This window comes from Malaclemys terrapin, chromosome 3 (assembly GCF_027887155.1).
Source record: "Malaclemys terrapin pileata isolate rMalTer1 chromosome 3, rMalTer1.hap1, whole genome shotgun sequence".
Taxonomy (NCBI): Eukaryota; Metazoa; Chordata; order Testudines; family Emydidae; genus Malaclemys; species Malaclemys terrapin.
Genome location: NC_071507.1, coordinates 53,048,608 through 53,076,547, shown reverse-complemented (window position 1 = coordinate 53,076,547; position 27,940 = coordinate 53,048,608). Strand labels below are relative to the sequence as shown.

The 27,940-nt window shown below is 42.8% G+C and overlaps 1 long non-coding RNA gene across 1 annotated transcript; it reads left to right on the top strand.

Moving 5' to 3' along the window:
• Nucleotides 1-20,474: 20,474 nt before the first annotated feature.
• LOC128834137 (uncharacterized) lies at nucleotides 20,475-25,375 on the top strand. The gene is made up of 3 exons (XR_008444393.1): nucleotides 20,475-20,997; nucleotides 21,862-21,934; nucleotides 25,294-25,375. It is a non-coding gene; the product is annotated as an uncharacterized LOC128834137 (long non-coding RNA).
• The last annotated feature ends 2,565 nt before the right edge of the window (nucleotides 25,376-27,940 follow it).

Genomic DNA, 27,940 nt, shown 5'->3' with positions numbered 1-27,940 from the left:
CCAGGAGTAACGTGAAGTCCATGAAGTTATCTGGGTATAAAAGAGCAGAGAGACTAGAATCCGGCCCAGTGACTTTGGACACCTATAGTAGAATGAGGCGCTACTAAGGAAGTTAGAATAAGATAATTATTACAGCCTAGAAACTGGTTCATGTTTAAAGTTGACATTTTCACTTTTGTTCATGATAGGTCCAATCCTGCTCCCATTGAAGTTAATGGCAAAACTCCGGTTGATTTCAATGAGAGCAAATCAGGCTTGGAGATCTCTGTCATAGAAGCCAGTGACCATCCCTTCTGTTCATTTGTGTATACTGTAATGCACCATGGGCTTGAACTGATCTAAATATCAGTCTGGCAAGGCCAGATTTTCAAGGTCTTTAGGTGCCTAAAGATGCAGATAAGCACCTACTGGGATTTTTGAAGTGTCTAAGCATGTTAGGAGGCTAACCTGCTTAGACGCTTTTGAAAATCTCAAAAGACATCTATGAACTTTTAGGCACCTAAATACCTTTGAAAATCTGGCCCACAATCACAAGCAACCCAAGCTCTGTGGTGGTTTATAACATGGACAACCAAACTGTAATTCCTTCATTGCACTGCTCCTGAAGGAACACAGGTATGTGCTGCACCTTTCTATGGGCTGTGTCCTTGAATCACAGTCTTGTCTGAGCAATTACTAAATAGAGACGTTTATTAATTATATTATTAAATAAATAAATTACTGATTTTCACTTCTGTAGCATCCATCACCTGAGAAGCTCTAAGGACTTTTCACCAATAATCATAATGGTCTTACAAGATAATTAAGTATTGCTATAGCCATTTTACAGATGCTGAAATAAGACACAGTGTGGTTGTGACTTTTCCAAGGTCACACAATAAGTTAACTGTAGAGGTAGGAATAGAATTCAGGAGATTTGATTGCCAGCCTTTTGCTCTAACCACTAGACCTTTGTCATTTAATGAGGTGATTTTGCATAATATAATTGCAAGGATTTGTAGGCACATATTTGAATAGCCATTGAAATGTCAAGGGATGTATCACCACAAATGCATTTCAGCCTGCTGTTAACAGAAGTTACTCTTTCACTTTCTGGGCACTGCTCTGAAAATTTTCAAGCTACCCTGAATGTTTATATCTGTTAGGGAGATATGTCCTTTTCTGTTAAGTGGTGATCGTGCTCAGTTTAATCCCATCAGCGTAATAATTTATTCAAAGTAATGTGCTGTCATACAGGAGACATATGGTCGAGAGCAGAATCTATATTGTCACTACTCTGGCCATGGAGACTGAAAGTGTTCTAGCAGTCCTAGAATTGGTCTGCAGGGAAAAGAACAGCATCTGGCTGCCAGCTCACGAAGCAGCAATTGTGCCGCTTTTCAAACAGTCAGATGTTGTTCGTATTAACTACTTGTAGATTTCATATCACCGTTCAGTGGAATTTCTGAGCTTACGGAGGATAGGGCCAGATCATCAGCTTGTGTAAATGGGAGATGCATTGATCTCTGACATTACTCTGTAAATAGAAGGGACCTTTTACTTGACAGTAAACTACACCTTTGTACCACTAGAGCTATATTGAACTAGACACTGATGTAGTTAAAGCGGCACAACCCCCTGGTGTGGACATGGTTATACCAGTAAAAAGATGCTTATGTGGGTGTAGCTTAAGTTCCTTTATACAGGTATAACTGTGTCCACTCTAGGGGTTGTACCACTTTATAAGGTATGTGTGCGCTGAAGCTGGAAGGAGTAAAGCTAGCATGCTAAAAATAGAAGTGTATCTGCCATGGCAAGACTGGCAGGAGAGTATATAGCTATGGTCTCAGCTGCAATAGTACTCGGGGATGCTAGCCTCTCCTGCTCGCGCCACTACGGCTACATTGCTGTTCTTAGTGTGACAGCATGATAAGCGCTGGTGCAGGTATTTCCCCTCCCTCCCCACTCCCTCTGGGGGCTGGCCCAGACCCCAGCCATGCCCCCCTGAACATTCCTCCATGCCCCCCGCAGAGGGGCATGCCCCACAGATTGGGGACCTCTGGCATAAACCATCTCTTACATAAAGTACATAGCGTAATAAAATTGTTACAGGCTCCTTGCATACTGGTGTAGAAAAGTAGGGCTGGAAGGCACGTCAAGAGGTTATGTTGTCCTTCCCACTGTGCTGAAGCAGGACCAAGTATGCCTAGACCACTCCTGACTGGTGTTAATCTAATCTGTTCTTAAAAACTTCCCGTGGTGGGGATTCCACAACCTGTTCCAATGCTTAACTATCTGTTTCAGAGTGACATTGGTTGTTTAAGATGAAAGAAGCTAGTGCACCTGTGACCTATAAGCTGATCCCAGCTGGGCTTAAAAGAGGGCATCTAGCCCCCACAAGGGAGGAGATTGGCCAAATCAGAGAGTTGGTGGATTAGAGTCTGAGGGAGAGTCAGGAACGGGCTGGTGAGAGCTGCCTGCAGGGCTGATGAGGGGGGTGAAATGGGGGACAATTGTACCGTGGGCCCCTAAAATGTTTGTAATGTCTGTGTAAATAAAATGAAATGTGAGGGTGTGAGGTGTCAACGAATATGATGTACTGAGTCCCCAAACTTCTCTCAATGGGCCTAGTTGCCTGAGAGCTGAGAGAGAGAAACACCAAGCAAGAGCTGCAGGGGTTGGTTGGAAGGAGAGCAGTAATTGAGCTCATGAAGAGCTTGGAGGAAAGCTGTTGGTGAGAACTGACCATAGCTGAAGGGGACCCCTGATGAGCAGAAGGCTTGGGCAGTGTCCTCTAGCAAAATGGAGAAGATCCAGCTTGGTCAGGGGAAGCTGACTCTACAGACAGGAGGGTGGTTGTGGGAGGATGGGGATCCCCTGAGCAGCAGCAGGACTCCTGGGCAGGTAGGCCTGGAAGAGTGGAATACTGCCAGAGGGGGAGCCCTCAGGGTGAAGACATGAGTGAAGGGCTGAGGGAAGCCTACTCACTCAGGCAGTGTGGCCCTGGACTGGGGGCCAAGGGAACTGAGAACAAAATACTGCTATTGACTCTTGGGTGGGTGACTTGCTGGTGATATTCCTGGGAGAGGGGAATGAGGAAAAACTTGCTGATTGTTTACTGTGGAAATTGGAAAATAGTTTTACTACAAAGCTTTGAGGGAATTACTGCACTTGTGTATGTGACCTAGGGTGCCTGCGGTAGCCTTCACTGGAAATGTCAAGGTCAGGGCAGGCTGCAAAAGGGAGAGCAGATGCTCCCAAGACTGGTGGGTAACACTGAAGTTAAACTCCCCCAACCAGTCAAAAACTGTGCTTCTGATCCTCCATGCTGGTTATCAAGAAGCCAAACAGAAATCACGCCTTTATTGCATTCCAGTTTGCTGGCTCTCTTCAGCACATACATCCAGTACAGTGAGAAGTTATTTAAAAAACTCTGCTCACATATACAAAATGTTCATCTGACCCCAAAGGGTCAGCCACATTACCAGGTCAGTATAGGTTTGCATCTTATCCAAAATATCATGCTGGCAGCCAATCCTTTAGTGTCTAATACTAAAGGTTTATTATAAAGGAAAAAGTAAGAACAAGAAGAGAGATGTTAAATGGTAAAAATCACATAAAAACAAAGACTTCAAAGTTGTATCAGGTTCCTAGCAGTATTAGTGAGCTTGCTGGCTTGAAAGTCCCTCTGGAACACATCCACAGCTTAGATGAGTCATTCAGTCCTTTGTTCAGAGCTTCATTTGTAGAAAGGCTACTCCAGAGGTAAGAAGCAGGCCTGAAGACAAAATGGAGAAGGTGCAGCTGCCTTTTATAGCCTTTTGCCATGCAGCTTGATTTCCTTTGTTCCAAACACAAGCTGCCCAGCACACGGCCTGGAAGCCTTAGAGTTCTGTTCATAGGCATGCCCCTGCATGCCTTGCTGAGTCATAAGGTGTATCCCTTGCCTTCTCTCAATGGGTCAGTTGTATACCTGATGTTGTATAGCTGATGTCCCTTGATGGTCCTAGCAGGCTAGGTGGTGCTAATGCCAATCTGTCTGGAGGTGTCACCCTGATGCACAGCGTAAGTTTGGAACTACAGACATACCAAACATATAACTTACAATACAAAGGTGATACAAACACATAAACGAGATTATCATACCTGGCAAATTATAACATTTTTGCAGATACCTTACACGACATATCTGGCATAACTCAGTGCAATTTCACAATATTGGTATTCATAATATCCTAAAGTGTCCCCCAGATTCCATACAGCATCACAGTGTATGTGAATAAATTATTCCCAGATGTATTTTTTGTATTGGACACTCAGAGACTGTTCCTTTGCATGGGCTGTAGAAATGGGAAATTGAGGCAGGCACACTGGTCATGTCAGTGCCTGCTGCAAGAGGGTGCCTTAGGAAAAGATTGCTTTATGATGATATCTAATCTAAATCTTCCTAGCTGCAAACTTCCTGTCCTACACTTAGTGGACATGGAGAACAATTGATCTCTGTCCTCCCTAAAGCAACCTTTTACATATTTGAAGACTAACATCAGGTCCCTCTTCGGTCTTTTTTTCTCAGGACTAAACATGCCCAGTTCTCTCAATCTTTCCTCATAGGTCATGGTTTTTTAAACCTCTTAATCCAATTTGTCCTTATCTATCTTAAAGTGTGGTGGCCAGAACGGAACACAGTACTCCAGTTGAGGCCTCACTAGTGCTGAGTAGAGTGGGGCAATTACCTCCTGTGTCCTGTATATAACACCCCTGTTTTGTTAATGCATCCCATAATATTTCCCTTTTTCACAACAGCACCACATTGTGGGTCACAAATTCAATGAGTCAATGATAACCCCTAAGTCCTTGTCTGCAGAACTGCTGCCAGCCCAGTTATTCCCCATTTTGTATTTGTGCATATGATTTTTTTCCTTACTAAGTGTAATACTTTGCACTTGTCTTTATTGAATTTTAGCTTTTGATTTCACACCAATTCCAAAATTTATCAAGGTCATTTAAAATTCTGATCCTGTCCTCCAAAGTGCTTATAATCCCTCCCACTTTAGTGTCATCTGAAAATGTTGTAAATGTACTCTACTTCATAATCCAAGTTGTTAATGAAAATATTTTTCAATCAGTTGTTCACATACCTTATAATTTTATCTAGAGCATATTTTCCTCGTTTGCTCATGAGACTGTCATGTGAGACTTTGTCAAAAGTCTTACTAAAATCTGGATATTTCATGTCTGCTGCTTCTTCCTAATCCACTAGGCTGGACACCCTGTCAAAGAGAGTTGGTTTAGCATTATTTGTTCTTGACATTCTGTTGATTATTTATCACCCTATTTTCTTATAGCAGATTGGAACACTGAAGGGGTATTTGTATTTCATAGAATGTTGGTGCAGGTAGAGTTTTTAGATTTACATTTAAAATGAAAGTTTTAAAGGAGATTAATGAACGTTTTTATCCCCCTCCCCATTCCTGGAATGGCGTGAAACACTCAACTTCATTTTTCTAGCTCTACAATATTGTAAACCCTGAAATATTATACATATAAAGTATGTTTTACCCAGACCTGGAGTAGCTGTAGGGCATTATACTGATCAAGAGGTCCAGTAGAGACATCTGAAAGCCAAGATCCATGCCTTGAATTGCTTCTCCATACCCAGCTTGCAGAATTCCCATTATGCACCTTGACACAGAGGTCACTGTGTTGATCTGGGCCTTTGATAGGCTTAGTTTGTTGTTGCAGAGGAATTAAATCTTCAAAGCTATCAATCTGGCAACATTTATAAGATTTAAAACAGTTTCAAAAATAAGGAGGGGGAGAAATGTGTGTAGGAGTGGGAGGAGTCGATTAATTCCATGCAAGGATTTGTACTGTAACTTTATATGGAAGGGGATAAGCTCTGTCAAGATTTGAAATACACATACAGACAATCTCCTCCTAAGTGATTAGAGTATTTGCCTGTTATATTAGCAAGTATTGCTGACCTGTTTGTTGGTAAATACAAAGCAGATTATGAGCCTAATCTTGCTCCCACAAGAGTTAATGGCAAAACTCCCAGTCACTTTTACAGGAGTGGGATTATGTCCTGACTGTATCAGATCAAGTCATGTCAAAAGTATATACATGAAGGATGTGAATTTATAAACAAAAATCTCCAACTAGATTCTCCGCAGGCACAGGAGAGATGAGGGGCCATCAGGAAGCTGATTGTGGCTCCCTGAGTTTCCTCATGTCCCTGAGTGACCATCTAGCTGCTGAACATAGCCAGAGCTCAGTTCACTCAGGCCATACCTCCTCCTGGCCCCTGATCTACTTCCTGCCCCTGGGAGTGTAGTGTAGGAGCTAGCTGTGCTTCCTATGGACTCCCCCATCCAGAGGAATTCCCAGCTATGGGGATGCAGCCAGTCTCTACTCCTTGTGCCACCTGAACAGCACAAAGAGGTTGGAGCAAGGCTGATCATCTGCCTGTACAAACCAGTTGTTCATCTCCTACCATATTATCCATTTTTCTTTAGAAACAGGGTAAGTCTGTGTTGCTGTAATATTAACTTTCCTTCTGTATAGTTTACTTTTGTTAATTTAAAAACAAAGGTCATGCCAGGAACATTTGCAAACTTAGCATTTGCTATGCAAAAATATACACACAGTTGCTTTGAACTAAATTCCCTACAGAGGTGCAAAAGATTGTGAGGCTGTCACATTCTAGGATTCAACAAAGACCAGTACAGGTGTTTTGTCACCACCTGTCCTGCAAGTCTGGGTACCTTAAATGCTATGCTGCTGTGGCTAACAGCCTGGAGGCTAACACCCAGCCTACAGGCATTCAGGGCACACCATGGCTTCCACTGTCCATTTACTGTTAGTGACACCAGCACACACATACCTAGTCCCAAATTGCCCCCAAACGGTCTCCCTGCAGTGACCAGCTCTCTCCTGGAACACTCACAGAAAGTTATTAATTTTGTTGCTCCTTTAAAGATAGAAACAGCAACTTGTTACCTTGACTGGAGTTCACAGTCACTTCACTTCAATCAAAGCAGTGGGTTTGTTCAGATAAAACCTCTCTTTTTAATTATTTTACTTTTAAAGTGAGTTCAAGTATAAGGGACAGATAGAAAGGAGTACAAACAAAAATACGCTTTCTAATAGCTAAGACTTGACTTAACAAGCAATAGTCTTTGTTCAAGGTAGTTTCCTCAGCAATCTACTTTTAGTCAGGATCCCCACAGAATCCAAGATGCTGGTATTCCTTGTCGCCTCAGGTGAAAGATAACTTAAGGTTTGTTCTCTCTCCCCCTCTCTCCCCTTTATAGCCCAATAAACCTTTCAGATGAATTCTTCGGAAATGTATCCCCAGATAGAGTTCCTTTTCCCTGCGGGGTGTGGATGCCATGCTGTCTGGTGTAGACTCCGTACTGTCTTCTCTACTAGGGATTTTTACAATGCAAATTCTCTCTTCCTAAGTCTCCAATACAGATTAATAGCAGATTGAATTCGATCACACCTGGGTTGAGGTGTTGGCCTCTTCCTTTGTCTGGAAAAACCTCTATATCAATCCCTCCTGACAGGTCCGGTTTAAATACATTTTAGTTATAATTTCAGCACATTTTCATAATCCTTTGTGGGTTGACGATACATAAATCATGCAAGAATATTAGTGATCAGTGAGTTATTAGTTTTCCAATGATGTATTACATGACGACACCTTTTTAGATACTCATAACAGTAGTGAGTTGAGCTACACTGAGCTGGTCAGACTAGCTGAAACTCACTGCTAGATAGCAGGGAGCCCTTTGCCTTCTGGCGTGAGGATGCTCTTAGGGTCACAGTGGCTTCCAGATCTTGGATGTCTTGCTTTTCACAGACAGAAATCTCTATGGTATGCACTTCTCTGGAGATTTCTGCAGGCCAGCAGGGACCATACTACCTCTCCTCCAGATCCATTAAAGCAAATCACTGGTTTATGGGTGGTGATCAAGAATGTTAATGTGCTTTGCTGGGGATGCCTGCTGCTGAATTGATTGATTTTTATTATTGTTCCTTTAGAGTTGAACAAAGCTCCAAAAATGTAAACCTGTGTATCTGACTCGTTATGTAGCTTCTCTTCCAGGAAGCAGCGAAATTCCCCATGTGTGGTGCACATTTTCTAGTAAGCCTCTTCAACATGTGGAGTTGTAAATTTAACCATATACTCATCAATCTGGTCTTCTGCGCTGAGACAATGCTGAGGGACAAATTTGAAGGTGCTGTGTCAGTTAAACATTGGTAGTTTAGTATAAGGGAGTTGAAGTATCTGATTCTGATCTCTCGCTAGCTTCACAATATTGTGACGCCATTGACTTTGATGGAGTTACTCTGAATAATTGTGCCGGGAGCTCTGTGTGGGCCCTCAAAGAGCCCTACTCTCATGAGGGAATTAAGTGATTACTAAGTGGTAGCAGTTTGCTGTTTAAATAACTAGAGTAAGTGGAGAATACACACTGGTTATATATGTGGTGGAGAATTTTCCTGCATTGATACAGCAACCTCCTATCTCAAGAGTGGCAATGCTAACCTCAGAGTCTAGAAGTTCTTTTCCTCAGAAGCAGGAATAATTCAGTACCCCATAAATCTTATTATGTATTCTCTTCATTCCTCAGAGAAGTATCATGAGGGTTAATTATTTTCCTGCTCTGACTCACAGTGACTCTGTGCCAGAGGATTCTGGCAGTAAGTGTAATCCTAGTTATACCCCCAGTGAGGAGACCATTGTTAGTGATGTTGATGAGGAAGCATTAATGGAGGCTGAATCAGAGCCTGATGCAGAATCTGAGAGCCTATACCTAAAAGGACTGGAAATCTTTTACTGGTATGCTGCCCTTAATAAAGCCTCACCAAAAACAGGAGTTTTATTTTTTTTAAATCAAAATGCAGATGATGGAATCTGTCTCTCTCAAGACTCAGTTGTGCTGGAGAAAGGGAGGAGATTCACTGCTGGAGCACCAGTGTACAGTGGCATTCCCTTGGGGAGGAGTGCAGTGTAGAGAGGGTTTTAAATAGGAATATAGCAAATGTGCTTCACAGTACAACCATATCAGCATACTAGAATTGAGGCCCTGGTCCTGGCCAGGCTCCACCAAGAGACACCCTTTCAGAGCCAATCAGCACTACAAGTAGAGAATGTGTTGGCCCCGGTATAGAGAATGCTATGGAGCTGGAAGTGGCAGGAATAAAATACATTTTAAGCATTGTTTTTGTATTGCTTTTTTTAAAAACTGAAATGATGACTGCCTGCTGCATGAGTATGCTGGAGAAGGAGGGTAAAAGGATTCCCTGTGTCTTCTCCCCCTACATACCTTCATAGGAGCAGGTATAATTGTAGTCCTTACAGTGTTTCATTTTCCCTTAAATTATTATTTCCCCTTCCTATTCTGTGGTTTCCAAGACCAGTTTAAATGCTAAGGGAGACACATGAGTCCTTATAGTGTTATTTCCCACAAATGGTGTTGGCAGCTTATTAGGAGGCATTCATCTCTTTGAGTTAGCACTGAAAGGGATTATGTTCTCAGCTTCAAGAAAGAAGCAGGCAGGATTCTCTCAGAGTACAGCCTTTTTCTGTGAGCCACTTGGGGAAAACAGATATCTGACCTTCCTCTCTCCTGTCTGACAGATCTTATATTCTCTCTATTGTCCCTGACCCTTGTTTATACGCTGGATTCTCTAGTTCCTCTGACAACTTGCATCCTTTCTTGTGCTTCCCCTGGTTTCTGTGGCACTATGTGACCAACTTCTCCAGCAATTCACTGTCTTCTCTAGTTTCCCCCAGACTGCGCAATAGCTACTCATGGTCTTCTCGGATGTTTCTTGGCACTATGCAGCCTTCTACAATATCCCATTCAACTTGCAGTCTTGACTCTTCCTCCATGCCTCCGGAAGCTCATATCTTCTCCTGATGTTTCCTAGCACTATATGGTCTGTCACAGATCCACAGGATCAGTGCTATGGCCCCAGCTTTGGAACGATTTCTAGGAGGAACCCCTTCAGTGTGCCAGAACTCCTATGGGCCTCAGTCTTCCTCCAGGGTAAGCCACATGGCTTCAGTGCTTCCTTAGACTGGATCTCTGTGCCTGTAGCACTCCTGCTTCAGATCATGAGTTCTGTTTAGTGAGTCCAACTGCGACAGACCCCGATGGAAACTTTTATACACTTTTTAGGGATCAATGCACCTCTCCAAGGATGTGCAGTGCCACACAGTGTTGTCAAAACAGTTGGGTTTATTCGTCATTTGGAATGCAGTATAGAAAATAGGCTAGCATGGAGGAATGATGGTTAAAGCATAGTCCATTCTGGTTAGCTCAGAGCCTAGCCAAGCTGTAGATGAACCCCATTGTTCAAGGTCCATCTACCTCAGTCCATCTGATCTCCTTTGTTGGACTCCCAGGTGTGCCCCAACTACTTCCCGCAGTCCACACTCAACCACCACCACACCCTCCTCAGTGTTTTGTTCTCAAGCTGGGGAAATGCTGCTCCACTTCCTGCAGAGAGGTGGGACAATCTATGGTCATTGTTTGCTACATTTCAATGACCGGGCAATTGGATCTACCACATAAAGCAGGTTCTTCATAGAAGCAAAGCAAAAGTTTAAATGGGCATTTTTGGCTATGTGGTCACTAATGTAGATGAGTGACTAATATGTAGATGTGACAATGATTTGCACCAAACATAAATTAATAAATAAAATGGGGAAATGACCATTAAAGAGCAAGAGGCACTTGTGAAGATCAGAGAGGAGGAAGAGGGGATAACAGGATAGTGCTAAGTGTCAGCTGGGAAAGATCAAAGAGAACCTAACTACAGCCAGGGGGCATCAGAAAAGGATAAAAGCTGCTAACGATGTAGGTGCTGGGGGACATCAGGGGTGTCAAGGTGTTTGGAGGAGAATAATAGCTGCAGGGTATCTCAAAGAAGGCCTCACAGTGACAGAGAAAACGAGAGAAGGCCTCCCCAGGACAGAGGATCCCCTATAAGACCCTGAGCAGCTAGGGACATTAGAGAAAGCCACACAGTACAAGAGAACATTCAGTGAATACCATGAACTATGCAGGACATCAAAGAAAACCACATATAGAAAGACTGAGTTGCTGGGGACCTTGGAGAAGGTCAGGTAAATAAGCTGCCAGTGAAAAAGGCTCTGAGCTGGAGGGCCTGCCTTTTATACTTCCGGTTCCTGTCCCTCCCCTTTGCTTCCGGCAGGGTGAGCCTGGGTGCCCTGGCTCTGCCCACCAGGAGGCAGTTGCAGCTGTCCCTCCTCCCATCTGGGAGGGAGGCCACACCCCCTTGCTACAGGTTGTGCTAATGTACATTGGGACCAGCATTGAACTAGCCTCAGAATCGAGGCGCTACAACTTCTTAAGTAGGTACAATGCAGACATCAGCAACCCAAATTTTCTTCATACTGTCTCCCTCCAACGTGCCTCATCTTTGACTTGAAAGGACCACCTTTAGCTGTGAGAGCATAGTTTTCTTTCCATGTCTCATTGGGTATGTCTATAAAACACCTGTGCCAGGCCCGTGTCAACTGACTGCTATAAAATTGTAGTGTATAAGTCCAGGCTGGAGCCTGGGCTCTGGGACCTTCACCCTTCATGGGGTTCCAGAGCCTAGGCTTAACCTATGCTGCAATTTTATAATCTTGCAGCCTGAGCCTCCAAAGCCTGATTCAGCTGACAGGTGTTTTGGGCCAGCTGTGGGTGTTTTGTTGCAGTGTAGACATACCCATTCAGTCCTTAGCCTCTCTTCTGAGATTGCTAATCAGAATGCCAAGTAGTGAGAATGGTATATTGATATGTACATTTGTGGACTGTGACCACCAACTCATGTCATATACAAGAGGTCACTGAATAGCCATTTTGTGCGTAACAAATGTGGACTGAATTCAGAGTGGTAATCTACAGTTTAAGGTCTCTATTTCAAGTGTGACCGAAATTTTCTCTTCTCCCTCTGCTTTACTACATGTGGTAACTGTCTTAGTAAGAGGGGAAATCTCTGGATTTTTTTTTATAAACTGTTTTTACCATATTATCATTCTCCCATCAGAAAGTTTTATATTCAGTGAACACTGAAATGCAGCCACCTCTGACTTAGCTACGGAATTTACCAGCATCAACAACACACTAGAACAATTTAGGATAGGAACTGAGGAATGACTTCTCCCAATGAAACTACAGCAGGAAACTTTAGATAGACCTGGGTATAATTACCTGAATTGGAATTCTGCCAGGATAACATTAAGCTAAGCAGTAGTAAAGTTCTGACATTACACAGGGAAGCAAGAAGATTGAGAAGAAAATACAATAATTCAAGTGGGAAGAAGCATCTGGGTAGAAGTTTTAGCCAGTGACGAAACACAAATCTCCACTTTAAGGATTGAGATATGAAACAGAAGGAACAAGTTTAAAAGCAGGGGAAGCTTCCGTACAGCATATGTGACGATGGGTAGCCTATGTAACTTATTAAAAGCCCTGCAGTAAAAAAGTATGAATATCTTACAAAATATCTGAGAGGTTACTTGGATGACTGGACACAATGATATTCAATCCCCTAAGATGGACTATGTGAATGAGGAAAAAAATGATCGGTCATATTTCATGCCAGCACAAATATCTAAACAGAATCTGATAAATACTAAGTTCACTCAACTTCCTCTGTCATTTAGAACTGGGGTCAGACTTCCAGCTCACAAGGGATGCCCAGTATCTTGTAGGATCAGGCCCCTTATAAATATAAATATTTTTATTTTATAATTAAATGCAGAATGCAAGCTCCGCAGAATTGATGCTCTTGGGTCATTCCTTTTACACTACCATTTTGGTAACTATAAAATGCATTAATGACAGCTTTGCTTCTGATCTTGAGGATAGCAGCTAAGGGAGTTAGTTAGGAGAGCATTGCTGCTTCAAAAAAGTTAAATTAATAAGAATCCAGATTTTAATCATGCTGCTTTGAAAGCAAAATAAAATCAGTAACAATCAGTGGCTGGTCCTCAACTGTTACAGTAAAAGAATCTTGTAGGAGACATCTCACCAGATGCTTATTTCCTTATTTAAAGCTTTATAAATAATGTCTCTGTTGCCTTGGCATCTAAGCACCTTGCTGCAATTAAAACAGAAAGGCAAGATAATGAGGGGAAAATACTCCCTTAACCTCTAAAATAGTGTCCTATGCTGCCTTCCACACTAGTTGCTTGGGCCCAGTTCCCAAGTGCTGCCCCCAATAAAGTCAGCAGCCAAACTCATTTTTTGGTCAGTGAGAGCATGATCAGGCCTCAGATATGAAAACTGCAGGTAATCAGTAAATGAAGTGAGAGATGTCAGGGACTCAAATGGCAAAAACCATACTGATGGAAATAAAAGAGCTGTAATAAATGCTGTATGACTTGACCTAGAAACCACAGGGTATATAAATAGCAATTTATTTTATAGCGAGAACTCAGCATTCCCATACCTCCTAACATTTCAAGTGGCTAAAAGCAGGATGCAGTGCCACTCAAATTTGGCCCATCTGCCCCTCCATAGGTGGAAGCAGAAGGGTCAAGTTTAATTGGCATTGCGACCTAGTGCATGGTCCTAGATAGAGAGGCAGCAGGGTCAAATTTTACTGGTGGTGTGTCCTGTTTGCTGTTTCAGAACACCATTCTGTTAGGGGGCCCTATCATAAGGGGGGCCCAGAGCAAACTTCTCTTCAACTGGGACAGGGGCCTTTGAGGGTCAAAGGGTACAGTCCTGTTAAACCCAGGACTGTTGGGAGGTCTGCATTCCCATTTTTACAAGTGTTTCTTTCCATTTAAACTTCAATCTCTGTGGCCTGCAAATCAGCTCATTTTAAAAAAAAAGAGAGAGAGAGCTACAGGGACTGGATGACTATGGAGATTGGTAATTGGAGTGAAAGGCTCCACAGTCTAAGTCACTGGTTGAAATGCAGCCCAGGTTGGTTGTGACTGAGACCTGGTGTATGCTAGGATTTAACAATGGTACGTCTATGAAAAATCCACACCCCTGAGAGACATAGCTATAATGACCTAACTCCTCATGTAGACAGTGCTAGGTCAATGGAAGAATTCTTTGTGGACCTAGCTACTGCCTCTCGGGGAGGTGTATTAGGTATGCGGATGGGAGAAGCAGGCAGCTGTAGCTGTGCCACTGTTGCGTTTTAAGTGTAGACATGCCCTGAGAGTTGGTACCATCTATTAGCCTGTAGCTTGTGTGAAATGAGTTGGTGGTTTTAGTTCAGTTTCTAGTGGCTATAATGAAAATCAGCACCACAATTAGCACTACTTACCCCCTAGTAGTTGGCATTCATAGCAGAAAGGCCACGGACTGAATGGCCATTGGAGTCCGAGCTATCGTATCACATAGGGCAGGTCTTCACTACGGGGGGGGTCAATTTAAGATACGCAAATTCAGCTACAGCTACACGAATAGCGTAGCTGAATTCGACCTGTCGGAGCCGACTTACCCCGCTGTGAGGACGGCAGCAAAATCTACCTCCGCGGCTCCCCGTCGACGGCGCTTACTCCCACCTCCGCTGGTGGAGTAAGAGCGTTGATTCGGGGATCGATTGTCACGTCCCGACGAGACGTGATAATTTGATCCCCGAGAGATCGATTTCTACCCGCTGATTCAGGCGGGTAGTGTAGACCTAGCCTGAGTGACAACAGACCCCAAGTCAGGGGTGAGGAATATGGACAGACTGCTGTGGGCTGAAAGAGGAAGTTTGCATTTTATTGCCCTGTGAACATGGCCTAGGCACCACTTTAGTGCTGTCTGGATCTCTTCCTGGCCTTCTGTACAGGGGTGAATTACATCTTCTGGGAATAGGTCCCCAGGCTCTCAATCTACCACCTTTGATCAGCACTAAAATAAACAATTGTATAACATTAAGCTTTTTGGAATACAAAAATATTTCTTTTTTTATCAGAGTGAACTCAGAGAAAAAGTATTAGGGTCTAATCCTGGGAGGTGTTTAGTACCTTCAAATTGCATTGACTTTAGTCAGAGGATTGGATCCTCTGTCTCTCCAATGTTTAGTAATTCGTATCTGCTGTGCTTATATTTTCTCAGAATAGAAAACAATTTATACTAATTATTCATCATAACATCAAGTACAACCAAAGTATTTGTGTCCCACAAACTATATGGAATTGCTCTGTAAACTGCTGAGCTTTTGCCTTTTTGGTATGCTGTTAAAAATCAAATTATATGGGTTTAGCAACAAAGCTGTAATTAGGGCCAGTGGAAAACGGTGGGTAGAATAATATTGTGGATTTTGCAATTTTCGTCATGTTGCTCCATAATTTGCCAGAGTCCAGGAGTATTATTGCTTCATAGTATATTAATGCTGTCGGTAAAACATCCTTTACTTTCTGGAGTGGAACTGGCTCTTCAGCAAGCAGGTTGCCAAGGCTGGCCTCTATTTACAGTAATTCACAAATGGGGCCCAACTCTGTTCCCGTTGAAGTCAATTGCAAAATTTCCATTAACTTCAGTGAAAGCAGGAGCAGACCCTTACAAGAGAAGATAGTAGACTAGAGGTAGTCAATAGGCGGACTGTGGGCCAAATCTGGATCATGAGACGCTTTTGAACGGACTGTGAAATCTTTTTATTTACTTATTATCATAATTGTTATTGAGGTTTGAAAATATTTCTCTGGAGTCTGGACCTTGACTATACCTTGACCTAGAAATTTGGACCTCGACTTAAAAATAATTGACTACCCTGTAGATAGATAAGGAAGATAATAGAGCAGAGATATCAGACAGAGGAGTAGGCTGGATTCCATGTTTTGTTGTGGTCTGTGGGCTGGGATATAAATTCAGGATTTCATACTATCCTAAGTTCACACTGGGTCTCCCTCTGATATCAGTGAGAGATTTGCACAGAGACTAAAGGGATATACATCCTTAATGAAGTAACTACACTTTATCCAGTACTTCGTCACATACCGTATCACTCATTGAGAAAATCTGATCTCCTTTAGGCCACCACCACTTCTGCTTTTTGTTTCTCATCCTTCACCATCTTTTTTTCTATGTTCTCTTACCTTCATTGCAAGTGTTCTGTGTTCTTCCCTCTGCATTTACTTCCCTGCCATGACTCCCAGATCCCACCCCTTCCAGGCTTCACTCCCACTCCCTTTCCCATTCCATCCGCTAAAATGATCAGCAGTGGAATACTTAGTGTTGATATTTAAATGTTGACTTTGGGCTTTAGGAGCAGGGAAGTTCATCCAGGCTGTCTGCAGACTCAGGTAAACATCATGACGTTGATTTACAATTGGTTCACGTTTGGAATGTTTCTTTGTAGCCACAAGGACTAGAAACCTACTTTTTCTAAAATTGTTTGGAATCTCAGCTTTAATCTGAATATCTATTGTGGGCAATATAATTACAAGAGTGAGCTGGATCCATTATCATTGTTAATTATTTGTATTGCTATAGTGCCTAGAATCCCCAGTCATGCAACACGACCCAACTGTGCTAGTTGCTGTGTAAACACAGAACTAAGACTATCCCTGTCCCAAAAAACTTAGTCTATTGGTCTTTTTGACATCACTGTCACAGAGGAAGGAAATGGGGATGATAAAAAAGGGAAAGAAAGAGGGTGAGGAAATTATGGGGAAAAAAGCAAGGAAGAAGGGAAAATAGGCTGTGGGGAAAAATACAAGTAAGAAGAAAAGAGCAAATAGGGAAAGTGTTTGTTTTTAAAAAAAAAAAAAAGGGGGGTGGGGGGAAAGAGGCAGGGCCGGCTCTAGGTTTTTTGCTGCCCCAAGCAAAAAAATTTTTGGCTGCCCCTCACCCCAGCCCTGGGCTCTCCCCCTCCCAACTGCACCTTCCTGCTGCCTCAGCTCTGGGTCACTGGTAACTCGCTCCCAGGGCGGGTCATTCAGCAGGAATTTTGGATGAGCACAGAACACAGACAGGATTGGTTCTCATATGGTTACAGAACTGCAGTAAAGTGGAACAATTTTCAGCTTGTGTGATTGGAGGATATCTGGATGCACATTATAAGACTATCCTACATAAATGAGGAAAAGTTGAGGTGCCTTTATTATTCTTTTGTTCCATTCTTTGTTTCTATGGGGAATGCACTACCACGGTCTTTCTTTTAAACAAAACTAAAACTTAAAAAAAAAAAAAAAAGCAATGGCTGTTGAAAATAGCAATTCCAGTCCTAATAACCACTGGGAAGCATTTCTTGCTCAATTTATTCTTCTTTTTCTACAGCAAGTTACAGTGGATCAGTATATTTGATTTGGGAGAAATGAAGTAACAGCTGCCCAAATTGAGCTTGAGCTCTCCTGAATTTTGAGGGTGTTCAAATCTGGAAGGCAGGTGCTAGATTCCCTTTCTGAATATTAGCTATATCTGGAGAGGAAAAGTCAATTTCTGCTTCCATGGCTCAGAAGTGGAAATCCTCCTAAGTGCCTGGTACTGTATCTAAAGCTGCCCAGGTCCAGAGCCTCCCCTCCCTTACTTTTCATTTTAAATTCTAGTGGGATCCACATACCTCCCTTGCTAGGCTTCAGATAGAGAGGTGCACCGTCCATTTAGTCCTCCCAATTCCTTCTTTGGGGGAGAGCCCAGGGCTGGGGCGGTAGGGGGTGCGGGTGGGAGCCAGAGCTGGGGTGGCAGGTGGTGCGGGGGGGGGAGGGGAAGAGCCCAGGACTGGGGCAGCAGGGGGTGTAGGCGGGGGGAGCCCAGGGCTGGGGCGGCAGGGGTTGCGAGTGGGGGGAGAGCCCAGGGTGGGGAGGCGGCAAAAAACCTAGAGCTGGCTCTGTTCCTACCATTCACAGCAAGCTGCAGATTTCAGTTCCATACGCCTTTCCCACACCCCTTCCTGTTGCTAGTGGCCAAGAGAATGCTGGGAAATGTAGTTCTTTCCCTGCTCCAGGGCTGGCTCTATAGGCAGGGAGCTAACCAAGGAACTACAGCTCCCAGGGGCCCCTGTTGGTTCTTAGCTCCCATGCTGGATTCTTGCGCCCTTTGCAAATCTGCCGCCCCAAGCAACTGCTTGCTTTGCTGGTGCCTAGAGCCGGCCCTGGAGAGAGAGGGAAAATAAAAGAAACGGGGAGAGAAAGGAGGCTGGTGAAAGAAAAGACCAGAAGTGAAAGTTTGGGGGTGGTTAAAGTCAGGTTTCCAGTTTGTCCCATTATAGAAAAAGCCCCTAATTATTAAATTGTCATCATGCACCAGTATAATACAAAATTTGCCATTCCTGCTAATTACAAAAGGTTTGAAGAATTCCTGTGCTCTGGAAGAGGCAGGTGTCTTATGGAAACAATAGCATGTGATCATATAATTGAAGACTATCCTAATGCATGCATATAAAGGGGCTGAATTAAGGTTGCATGGGAAACTTTAATTCTAGTATTTCCTAACTTTTGAATGCTTGCCTGTACATTCTAATGTTCTTTTAACATAGATTTTTTGCATGAATTTCCTTGCTTTCAGTTTTCTTTTTAAAAAAGAACAAAAATTTCATCATGCAGCATCATTATTGACACCCACATGGTTCGTTAATAGGGTTAGAACTTTTAGATTCATAATACATAGAATCCTAGAACATCAGGGTTGGAAGGGACCTCAAGAGGTCATCTAGTCCAACCCCCTGCTCAAAGACCATTGCCACATGAACAAACAGAGTAAGTGATAGTAGTAATAGGTTGTCATCTTCTAAGTGGGCCAGAGGAAGATGAGGTGTACATTTTGCCAGTGGGTTTCATAGCTATTTGCTGCTAGCAGAGAAATGTTGAAACTCAGGAATCCTGGTTTCTATTCCAGGTTCTGAGGGAAGGGTATCTAGTGGTATAGACCCACTTGAATCCTTCTATCTAGCCCAGCTTCTCCAGCCTATGTCAGTCGCAGTCTCTTCACTCACAACCTTGGCTCCTTGGCCCAGTGCCAGGTTCTCTCCTCAAATCCCCCCAGCCTGGCTGCTTGTCCCAGTACCCGACCCTGTATTTCCTCATCCCAGTCTCCTTCCCCCCCCCCCCCCCAGGGTACACATACCAGTCCCTCACCCTCCCACCTGGAATCCTTGTCCCAGTCCCAGTCCCACAGCTCTTTCCCTCATTCTTCCACCACTTTGTTCAGTCTCCTCACTCTTTGTCTCTACTAAGCATGTGTGAACTGAGAGGCTTATAGCTTGGCCAAATTTTGGCAGATTTTTATGGGAATAGCAAAAGGCAGGCACACCAGTGCAACCCTTTTGTCAAATTTCAAATCCCTGCTTCAAAGCATGGAAGCTCTAGACAACAGAACAGCTGTAAGAATGTTTTAAGAGGGAAAATACATTGTTTTGCCTGACTTCATCCTGATAAATGGCTGAATTATTTTATCTGAAATTAAAGTGTAAGAGAGGGTGGGTGGGTGGGTGTGCGCATGCGTGCACGTGTTCGTTCTCAACTGGGACCAGATATCCAGCATGGAAAATTTCAGTCAAAACAGTTAAAATCTGGCAAAGTCCTAAACGACTGAAAACAGGGTCTTATTGTGGAAAGTGTCAAGTACTCTTAAGTATAGGCTGTGTTAGCTGTGCAGTCCATATCATAATATATAGTAGCTCTGTTTTCAAAATGTGAAAGGGAAATTGATGTATCTGTAGCATGATAAGTCAATAACATCCTCTCCCTTTGTTTCCAAACATGGTAAAGAAGAGCAGCAAAGCTGCTCTTGGAACATTGTGTGACCACATAAGAATGTGCAGTTCTCATCTTTTTTTATGCTTCTCTATTAAAAAAATCTGCATGTGGACATCAGAAAAGAATTAATGGTTACGAAATATTGGGTGACAGTGATGTATAAAGGTAAGTGACACATAGCAAAGGAATCTCTTCTTCAAATTACATAGCACATGAAACCACTGTGGTCTGTGACAGCTCCGCCAGATTTTTTTCCATGTTTATCCAAACTAGCTTAGTAAGCATATCATGCATTCCATTCACTAAATCTGTGTATGAAAATACAGAGTATGACCCTAAGCAATATTTTTCCTACTTGCAAGCTTGTCGAAAGGGGGACTGCTTACGTTGCTGCCACTGTTGTTAAATATTTGTTTCAGTTAACTGCTTAGTGCTGTTGAGAAGTAATAAAAATAATACTTAAGGTCTAGTCTTCCTCTCTGTAATGCCTAAGTAACTCAGTTACTTTAGTAGAATTACACCAGTGTAAAATTGGTATAACACAGAGGAGAAACAGGCTCATATTCTATTAGTGAATGAGACTTCGAAAGCAACTGTCAAGTATGATACGTTATAGTTGTTATATTCAGTTCCAATACAAACCATTTTTTTACATGAAAAAAGCATAATTCCAAAGGTACTTGTAGCGAGGTGATGACTCCGCTCCAACCCTGGAAGGGTAAAAGCAGTCCTGGAGAGGGCTGCAGCGGAGACAGCTAGGCTGATTAGAAAAGCAGCCACAGCTGTTGGCCGCCTAATCAGGGCGCAGCTGGCCCTTATAAGAGGGCTGGGGCCAGAAGCTGAACACATAGAGAGTCTCTCTCTAGTTGTTGAGAGGGATGGGCCTGGCTGCTGGGAGCTGAGCAGGGTACCTAAAGTGGAGCAGGGCTGGGGAAAGGCCAGAAGAGCTGGGGAGCTTTGTCCTGGAAAACCCCCAGGCTGCAGGCCTTGTTAAAGGCCAAGAAGGGTACTGGGGTTGCAGATGAGCAGCCCAAGGGTAGGCAGAGGCAGCAGGTCTAAACCCTCCTTGCCGATCATGAGTGGCAATTATATTGCAATTCACCTCAGTGAGCGGGGGCTAGATGGTGACTGGCAGTAGCCAAAGACAGAGGCGAGGTGGGGATAAGGGGTTGGTGGTTCCCTGTGGAGGGGAGACCCAGCGAGACTGCGGGGTACTGTATGGGGCGGAACCCTGAGGTAAGGGGCACCAGGGCCAGCGGCAAGCAGGACACCGACCTGCAGAGGGCGCTCCTGAGTGGAAAGAGCTAATTCCCTGGATGACCATCAGGAGGTGCTGTCGGGTGAGTCATCGCACCGTTACAGTACTCTTGATAGTTAAGATACTGTAATGGTAATATGCTGGTTGCTTTCTGTCCTATATGTCTTCAGTGTACAAAGATCTTTTAGATTATAGCTTTTTTTTTCAGGACCAACTACTCTCTATGAAAAGTAATTCTTATGAGATCAGCTAATATAAATGGAGTTTTACTATCAGATACCAGTACTTTATCTACAAAGTTAGGGCTGATTTGAGGCTCCCTTCCCTAGCACTTGGATAGATGGACCCAAGCACTGCTCTGGTCATCGAGACCTCTACATACTAGCGACTCTAGAAATCCCAAACAGGATGGGAAGAGTCAGGGCAGACATCTCCTTCAAATTTTGCACTAGTCAATGGTATTGGCCTGGTGAGGCAAAAGGGGAGCACATGCTATAATTATAAGAGGGCATAACAGCACCTATCCTACTCCAGCACTTGTGAACCATGGAGCCTGCATCTCAGGTTAAATGTTTCTTGGAGCTTCCTTTGGGGTGGTGTGCCTCTGTATGGCTTCTGCTGAGAGCTATGGCTACAAGCCATAATTTAACCCTCAGGACTGAAAGCTATGTAGCATTTATTGTCCTGCAGTGGAGCTCTTTTAGATGCATACCTGTTTAAGGGAGGGAATGTTAAAGAAATTCAAGTGAATCAAATCAAAACATAATCAGAAATACAGTGGATACTAGATTGATGATGATGTACCCTCAGCAGTATATAGGGTTATACTCTTATCCACAAAGTCTGGTGACTTCATAGAGCAGCCATGAAAGTGAAGCTTAAGTAGCATGTTAATGTTATCATAATTTTGAGATTTAAAATCCCTTAGAAAGTCCTTCTCTTTCAGATCCATCTACAAGAGTTTTGGAAATAACCAGTGCAAGATCTACCTCCAGTTTCTGATGCTGTGCACTGTTCATGTATGCTCTCTTGTCCATTTCTGAGCTATATTGCAACCTCCTTAGGCAAGGGACTGATTCTTTTGTAAAGTACTATTAAGCACGTGATTAAATTAAAATAATAAATAAATATGAGTAAGGCTCAGATTTTTGTCATGGATATTTTTGGTAAAAGTCACAGACAGGTCACAGGCAATAAAGAAAAATTCACAGAAGCCTGTGACCTGTCCGTGACTTTTACTAAAAATATCCATGACAAAATGGGGAGCTCAGTTGCAGGGTCCCCACATGCCTCGGGCAGCTGTGGGGGCTTGCTCTGAGCTCTAGGGTCCCCGCTGCCCATGGTGGCCAGGAGCTCCAGGGGAGGGACCCCCACCATGTGGCAGGGGTACCCCACAGCTTCCATGACCTCTGTGGGGGGGGAAAAAAAGAGCCTTAATTATGAGATAGTTACAGCATGTAAGCAAAGTCTTTCTTTCTTTTTTCAAGTCCTCTCTGCAGGAAAGTTTATTCGTCAGACACACAAAAAACAGTTCAACATAAGTTCAATGTATAAACCTTGTTTTCTCTCTCTCCCCCCCCCCCCGCCCCGCCCCGCCCCGCCCGATCCAAGGACTTCCGCAGGTGACCAGAGCCCTTTCCCCTTACATCTCTTCTTTTCCCCCTTACTTCAGGGTCTGCCACAGGAACCAAATTTCCTCTACAGCTGTTCTTTTCAACTGAGCCACTTGCTGTATGATCACTTAATCAATCTCATTTGGGAGGTAGCTGATCAGTCACAGATGAGGCTGGGCCCAACTCCCCTTAAAGGACTAGCCACTCTGACATAGCATTACTGTATATTATTTTAATAATAGATATAGACCACAGTTATTACCAAGAGAGAGAGACCCACAATGTCAGGAAGATTGGAGGTTTGCTTGTAAAATACAGGTGTACTTGGACACTTAAGTCAGTAGACAAATTTACTACAATTGTACATTAAGCTCAAGTTTTTGTGCATGCCATTGGCGATTTAGATGTTTATCTTACCATTTGTGTACACAAACACCTGATTTGCTTGTGCAGTCCGGATAACTACATGAGTACATGTAGTTCACACATAATTGTATGTCTTTTGTTTCCAGATCTCCATTCTCCCTTTCTAAAAGTGTGATGCTCTGAAGCTGCTAGAAGGATGGAGTTGGCTGTAATACAAACTTCACCCAGTATGATTTTAAAACAGAAGTTTGGTAAATGGCCAATTATAGGCATCTATGAGTTATATAAGGAATGGAGTCACTTCCAGTGCTACAAAATTGACCACTATCAAGTTCATTTTTTTTATTATAAACTATAAGAACCACCCATGGATCCAGTTGTTCATTTGTAGTTCAGTATTGGGCTAGAACTGGAGCTGGAATATGCACAGTTGTGAAACATATTAACAAACATTGAAAAATGCAAAGTTGAGCAGCCATTTTAGTCCTCAGCTGATGTGTATCCCTGCCACATAATGAAACTTGTTAATTGAGTCCATATGGGAATCATTCAGGAGGTTTGTTTCCCTTGTATGTGAAATTCTGATAACAAGAGATGATTTATAATTGTGAAAATGGAGTGGTTCATGTTTTGTGAGAAAGTCCTAAGTCTTGGTTTATTCAAAGGCTTGCTGCTGTATAAACATGACACCATTTTAAGAGGCTGTAGGGCTGTTCCCTTTGGAAAAGGGATTGATTTAAATGGGACTACTTGTGGAGTAAGATGATATTCAGCATGAATAAAGATGGCAGAATTTGGCCCATAGTACCTTTCATCCAGAAGAGTTCCAACTCAGTCTACAGACAAAATATATAGGGGCGAATCTTACCTTTGCCGCCTCCTGCCATCGAAAGCCCTGGAGGAGAGAGAAACTGGTGTTGTTTCATTGCATCAACTGGTGGGATGTTTTGGAGACCCTAATTAAGATGCATGGACTCCTAGTTTAATTACGAACTTCATTTATGTTACAGTGCAGTGTGAAGCAAGCATTCTATTGGCATAATAATTAACGTGGGACAATTTACACACATTCATAAGTGATAATTTAAATATTTTTCGAAGTGAAGCCCTAACAGGTATAGTAGGGACAGATACATTTGAAGCTCTCCAGTCCAGTTCTGACCTATAACACTTGTGTCATTCCAGTTCACTCCCTCTCTTGGTAGTTATATTGTGCTTTGCTGATCAAACTGCCACTTTTTCTCTTCTCACAAATTTTGCTAATGTACAGGTCTGATACTTTAACAGAGTAATAATCTAGGGATCCAATCAATCCGAAGGATATAAATACATAGCTTCCTTTTAAATCAATGGGAATTGTCCATTCCTTTCCCAGATGATCTGGCCCAAGATCTAAGCGTAGGCTTCTAGAGGAGAATGATTAGTGAATTAATCCAATTCACAATCTAGTTGAACCAGAATAATGGGATTTTGTCTCTAAGAAACAGTCTATAAATTAAACTAAAATTGTAAATTTGGATCTAGATCCAGATTTCAACCCACACTCCTGAAGTTCATGCATATTTGAATCTGGGGCTTTGGTTCAGACCCTTGTGCTGCTTCAGCTGCAGAAGATAGACCCAATTTAGATTCCAGACACCCATGGGTGTTTAGATCTGGTTCAGGACCATGTCTGCTTATGAAATCAATTGTCTGTTTTTAAAATTATTTTAGTTTTGGGAGATTACTCAAATGAATGGCTTATTTCCAGACATGACCCCTGTCGTGTAACTGATGTGGTTGCTGCTGAGAGGTAAAAGAACATGCACACTAAAGTGAAGGAATGTTTGGCAGTGGCATGGTGCTGAAAGGCAAGAGCGTGAAGGATGCCCAGCTCTCTTGCCTTTTCCTCTCAACAGAAAGTGCTGAAGAGACAATGTAACTGGATATGTCCTCTTACCAGACCTACTGCATCCCCAATCTGGAGCATACAATATGAATGTACATCTCTCTCTACTAAATCGGGTTCTCATCCTTCTGTATACCATGCCTCCACAGTTAGCCACTCACTAGTGGCCCATCTCTGATGCACACCAGATTGCTGTTTATTTGTTCCCATAGTGCTGCAAAGAAGGTGCCTCAGGAACTGGCAATATAGTATACAGTGCCTCTCCTAGGATAAAATTCTATTCCAAACGATGTTAAGAGGAAAAGTTTACTTTACTTCGAAGTTGAAGATGTAGAAATCAGGATCTAGTGGAGCACTGATTCTGGTTAAACATTCTTGCTGTGTCCCCCCACCAATGATCCCTGCAGTACAAGCATCCTCTGCCATTTCTGGCCTCCTGGATAATTTTATTTCTCCCAATTAACAATAATAGTAATACTTAACTCTCTTTTTTATATATAGTATTTTTCAGTTCTAGGTTTCAAAACAGCAATAGTGTGGAAGAGGGGAAGAAGATTTTTAATGCTGAAAATGTTGGGCAGGTGGGAAGGCTGACTCTCTCTCCAGTGTCTCCTGGATCACCTGCTCTCAACTCCCAAGCACTTCACAACATGCCACTCATGTGAAGTGGAAGAACTAGAATAGAATAATTTATACGCGATCCACATAGTAGCTCTGAGAATGCAATAGTAGGACAAAAATCAGCAGACATCTGGAAGATGTCAGAACCTCAGGCGGGTATAGTTGAAGTCAGGAGTTTCCTGCTAAAGTCAAGAGACTTTGCTTGTGAAAAGTGGCTTATGAGGTATTCTAAGTTTCTGAAGAAGAGCATTTGTAAAAGAGTGATTTAGCAAATTCACTTCAGCAGGAGGCAGGAAATAAAAACACCTTTATGACGCCTTGGGAGTCTCGAAAGAAACAGTTGGGAGGCCCATGAAAGGTGGCAGTGATATAAATTGTGGGAAAGGTAGTTATGGAGCCCAATAACTTTTCACACTCCATTGCACACTGCACAAGGCCTTGCAGAATCAAAGACTCTGAGCCAGATTCTTATTCACACTAAGGCCCCTTTGCACTAGCCTCTCAGTGTAAAGGGACTTAAAACTGGGTGTCAATTACAGAATGTTGTAAAGGGGCCTTTCTATAAAAGAGAATCTGGCCAGGTTTGTTTTACACCAAATGAAAAAAGAAACATATTAATACAAGACCAGATCCTCAACTTGTGTACAACCTACACCAGCTGAGGATCTGGTCCATTAAGTCTAGAAAAGCCATATTACCAAAATTTGCACAGATTTTGAAGTGTGTAAAATGTAGTTGTGTCAAGAATCAGCCTATAATGTACTGAAATAATTTATTTCTTAGAGCACAAGGCTCCATGCCAAGATTTACCTGCAACTGACACACATGAAAAGTTTTACAGAACAAAGGAATCAAAATGAATAAACAGAATTTCTGTGTGTCAGACTCTCATAGAGTCTAATATCTTGATTGTCACATAGAAATCCAAGAACTGCCTCAGCCCTTGCTCAGGATTCCACATGCAGAAGGCGAGTAGAATATGGCTCTTGTTAGCTAACACATTTTGCTTGTTACATTCACACACAAATCCAGCTGGAATTTTGTGCATCTCTTTCAAACTTCACAAAAGCAATAGCTACAAAACATATTTTCTGTTTTTGAACCAAAGACGACAATTTATAAAGATTTTATTACCTGATGTTACGAAAAGGACATTCCAAATAGCCAAGCAAGAAGCAGATCATGAAACATATATACGCTAAGGAATGAGAAGTGCTAAAGGGTGTGAATGAACCAGGCCAAGTATTTAAAACCCATCACCTCAGTGCACAGAAAGATTAATTGGAATAAATGACTAAATATGATCTGATCTATGTTTAAAGACTTTAACAGATGTTCGGGATTCTTTGGGCTTGCTCCTCATCTGTGCTGCAGCTCCACTATGTGCAGCAGAGGAGAACAATAGGCAAAGATAGCTTTAAGCAAGTGTTGTGATCTAATCATCACAGTTGCCATGCCTGGTTCAGCCCCTGGCATAGCTTGGAACAGCCTCAGGGCTGTTCTAAATTTCACAAAGTTTGAACAGTCCCTGAAGGGCCATTCTGCAGCTGGGATCACCGGACTTCAGTAGTACTCCAGCCACATCCTTTTCCCCAACCATGCCCAAGACGTGTTACCTACACCAGCTTGGGTGGGGACAAGCATGTGGTGGTTGGCATTTGCCTGAGCCAGAGAATTTTTCATTTAACTGATTAAGCCAGCTTTGTGCTATCAGAGTGATGCATAGCAGCTTTTTTGGGCTGAGTGGCTGGACCTTTATGTTTTAGAAACATAATTTGGAACAATAAATTTGAAGTCCACCTGTTCAAATATCTAATGATCTTAGAATTATGTCTCTGCTACAAGTTCAACTTCAAGCTTAAAATAGTACCGTATAAAACAGTTTTGTTCAAAACCAATATCCAAACATATATACACACACACACATACATACACATAGGGTCACCTATTGCCTTGTCCGGGTGGGTGAGGCGGAGAACAAATGCTGGATATAGCCCATAATATTTTAACATTGTTGTCAATGTTTTCTTTCTCCCTTTTATTAGATAACCTCTTTCTCTCCAACCCCAGATCCTGCTGCAAAGGGACATCCAAGGACCCCCACAGAGCATGGCCCCAAGCATTGCAAGGCCAAAAATCCTGTCCCTTTCTCCCTGCACTCAGTGCTGCATTGGATCCACTGCATCTGGGGCCCTCTGTGGCTAAAGGGGCAGGATTTGCCAACAAAAATAGGTAAAAATATTAAGTACATCCTCCTGGCATTATGTCTGTTCATTTTACAGATTATTTGATGTATACTCTGTATCTATCAGATGCTAATGGTTATGGTTACAACCAACCTGGGTTGGTTTTGAACCAGCAGCAGCTGAGAGGTGACAGGTTGCTTATCTCAGTCCTATAGTTGTAGTATTTTTTTATAAGAATAATAATTTAAAACTATACAAAGCTGTCATTTTGTCCTGCCCTTCCTTCTCTTCCCTCCCCTCCCCTCCCCTCCCCCCCGGTGTATTAACAATGAAACATTCATTCTACTGTGA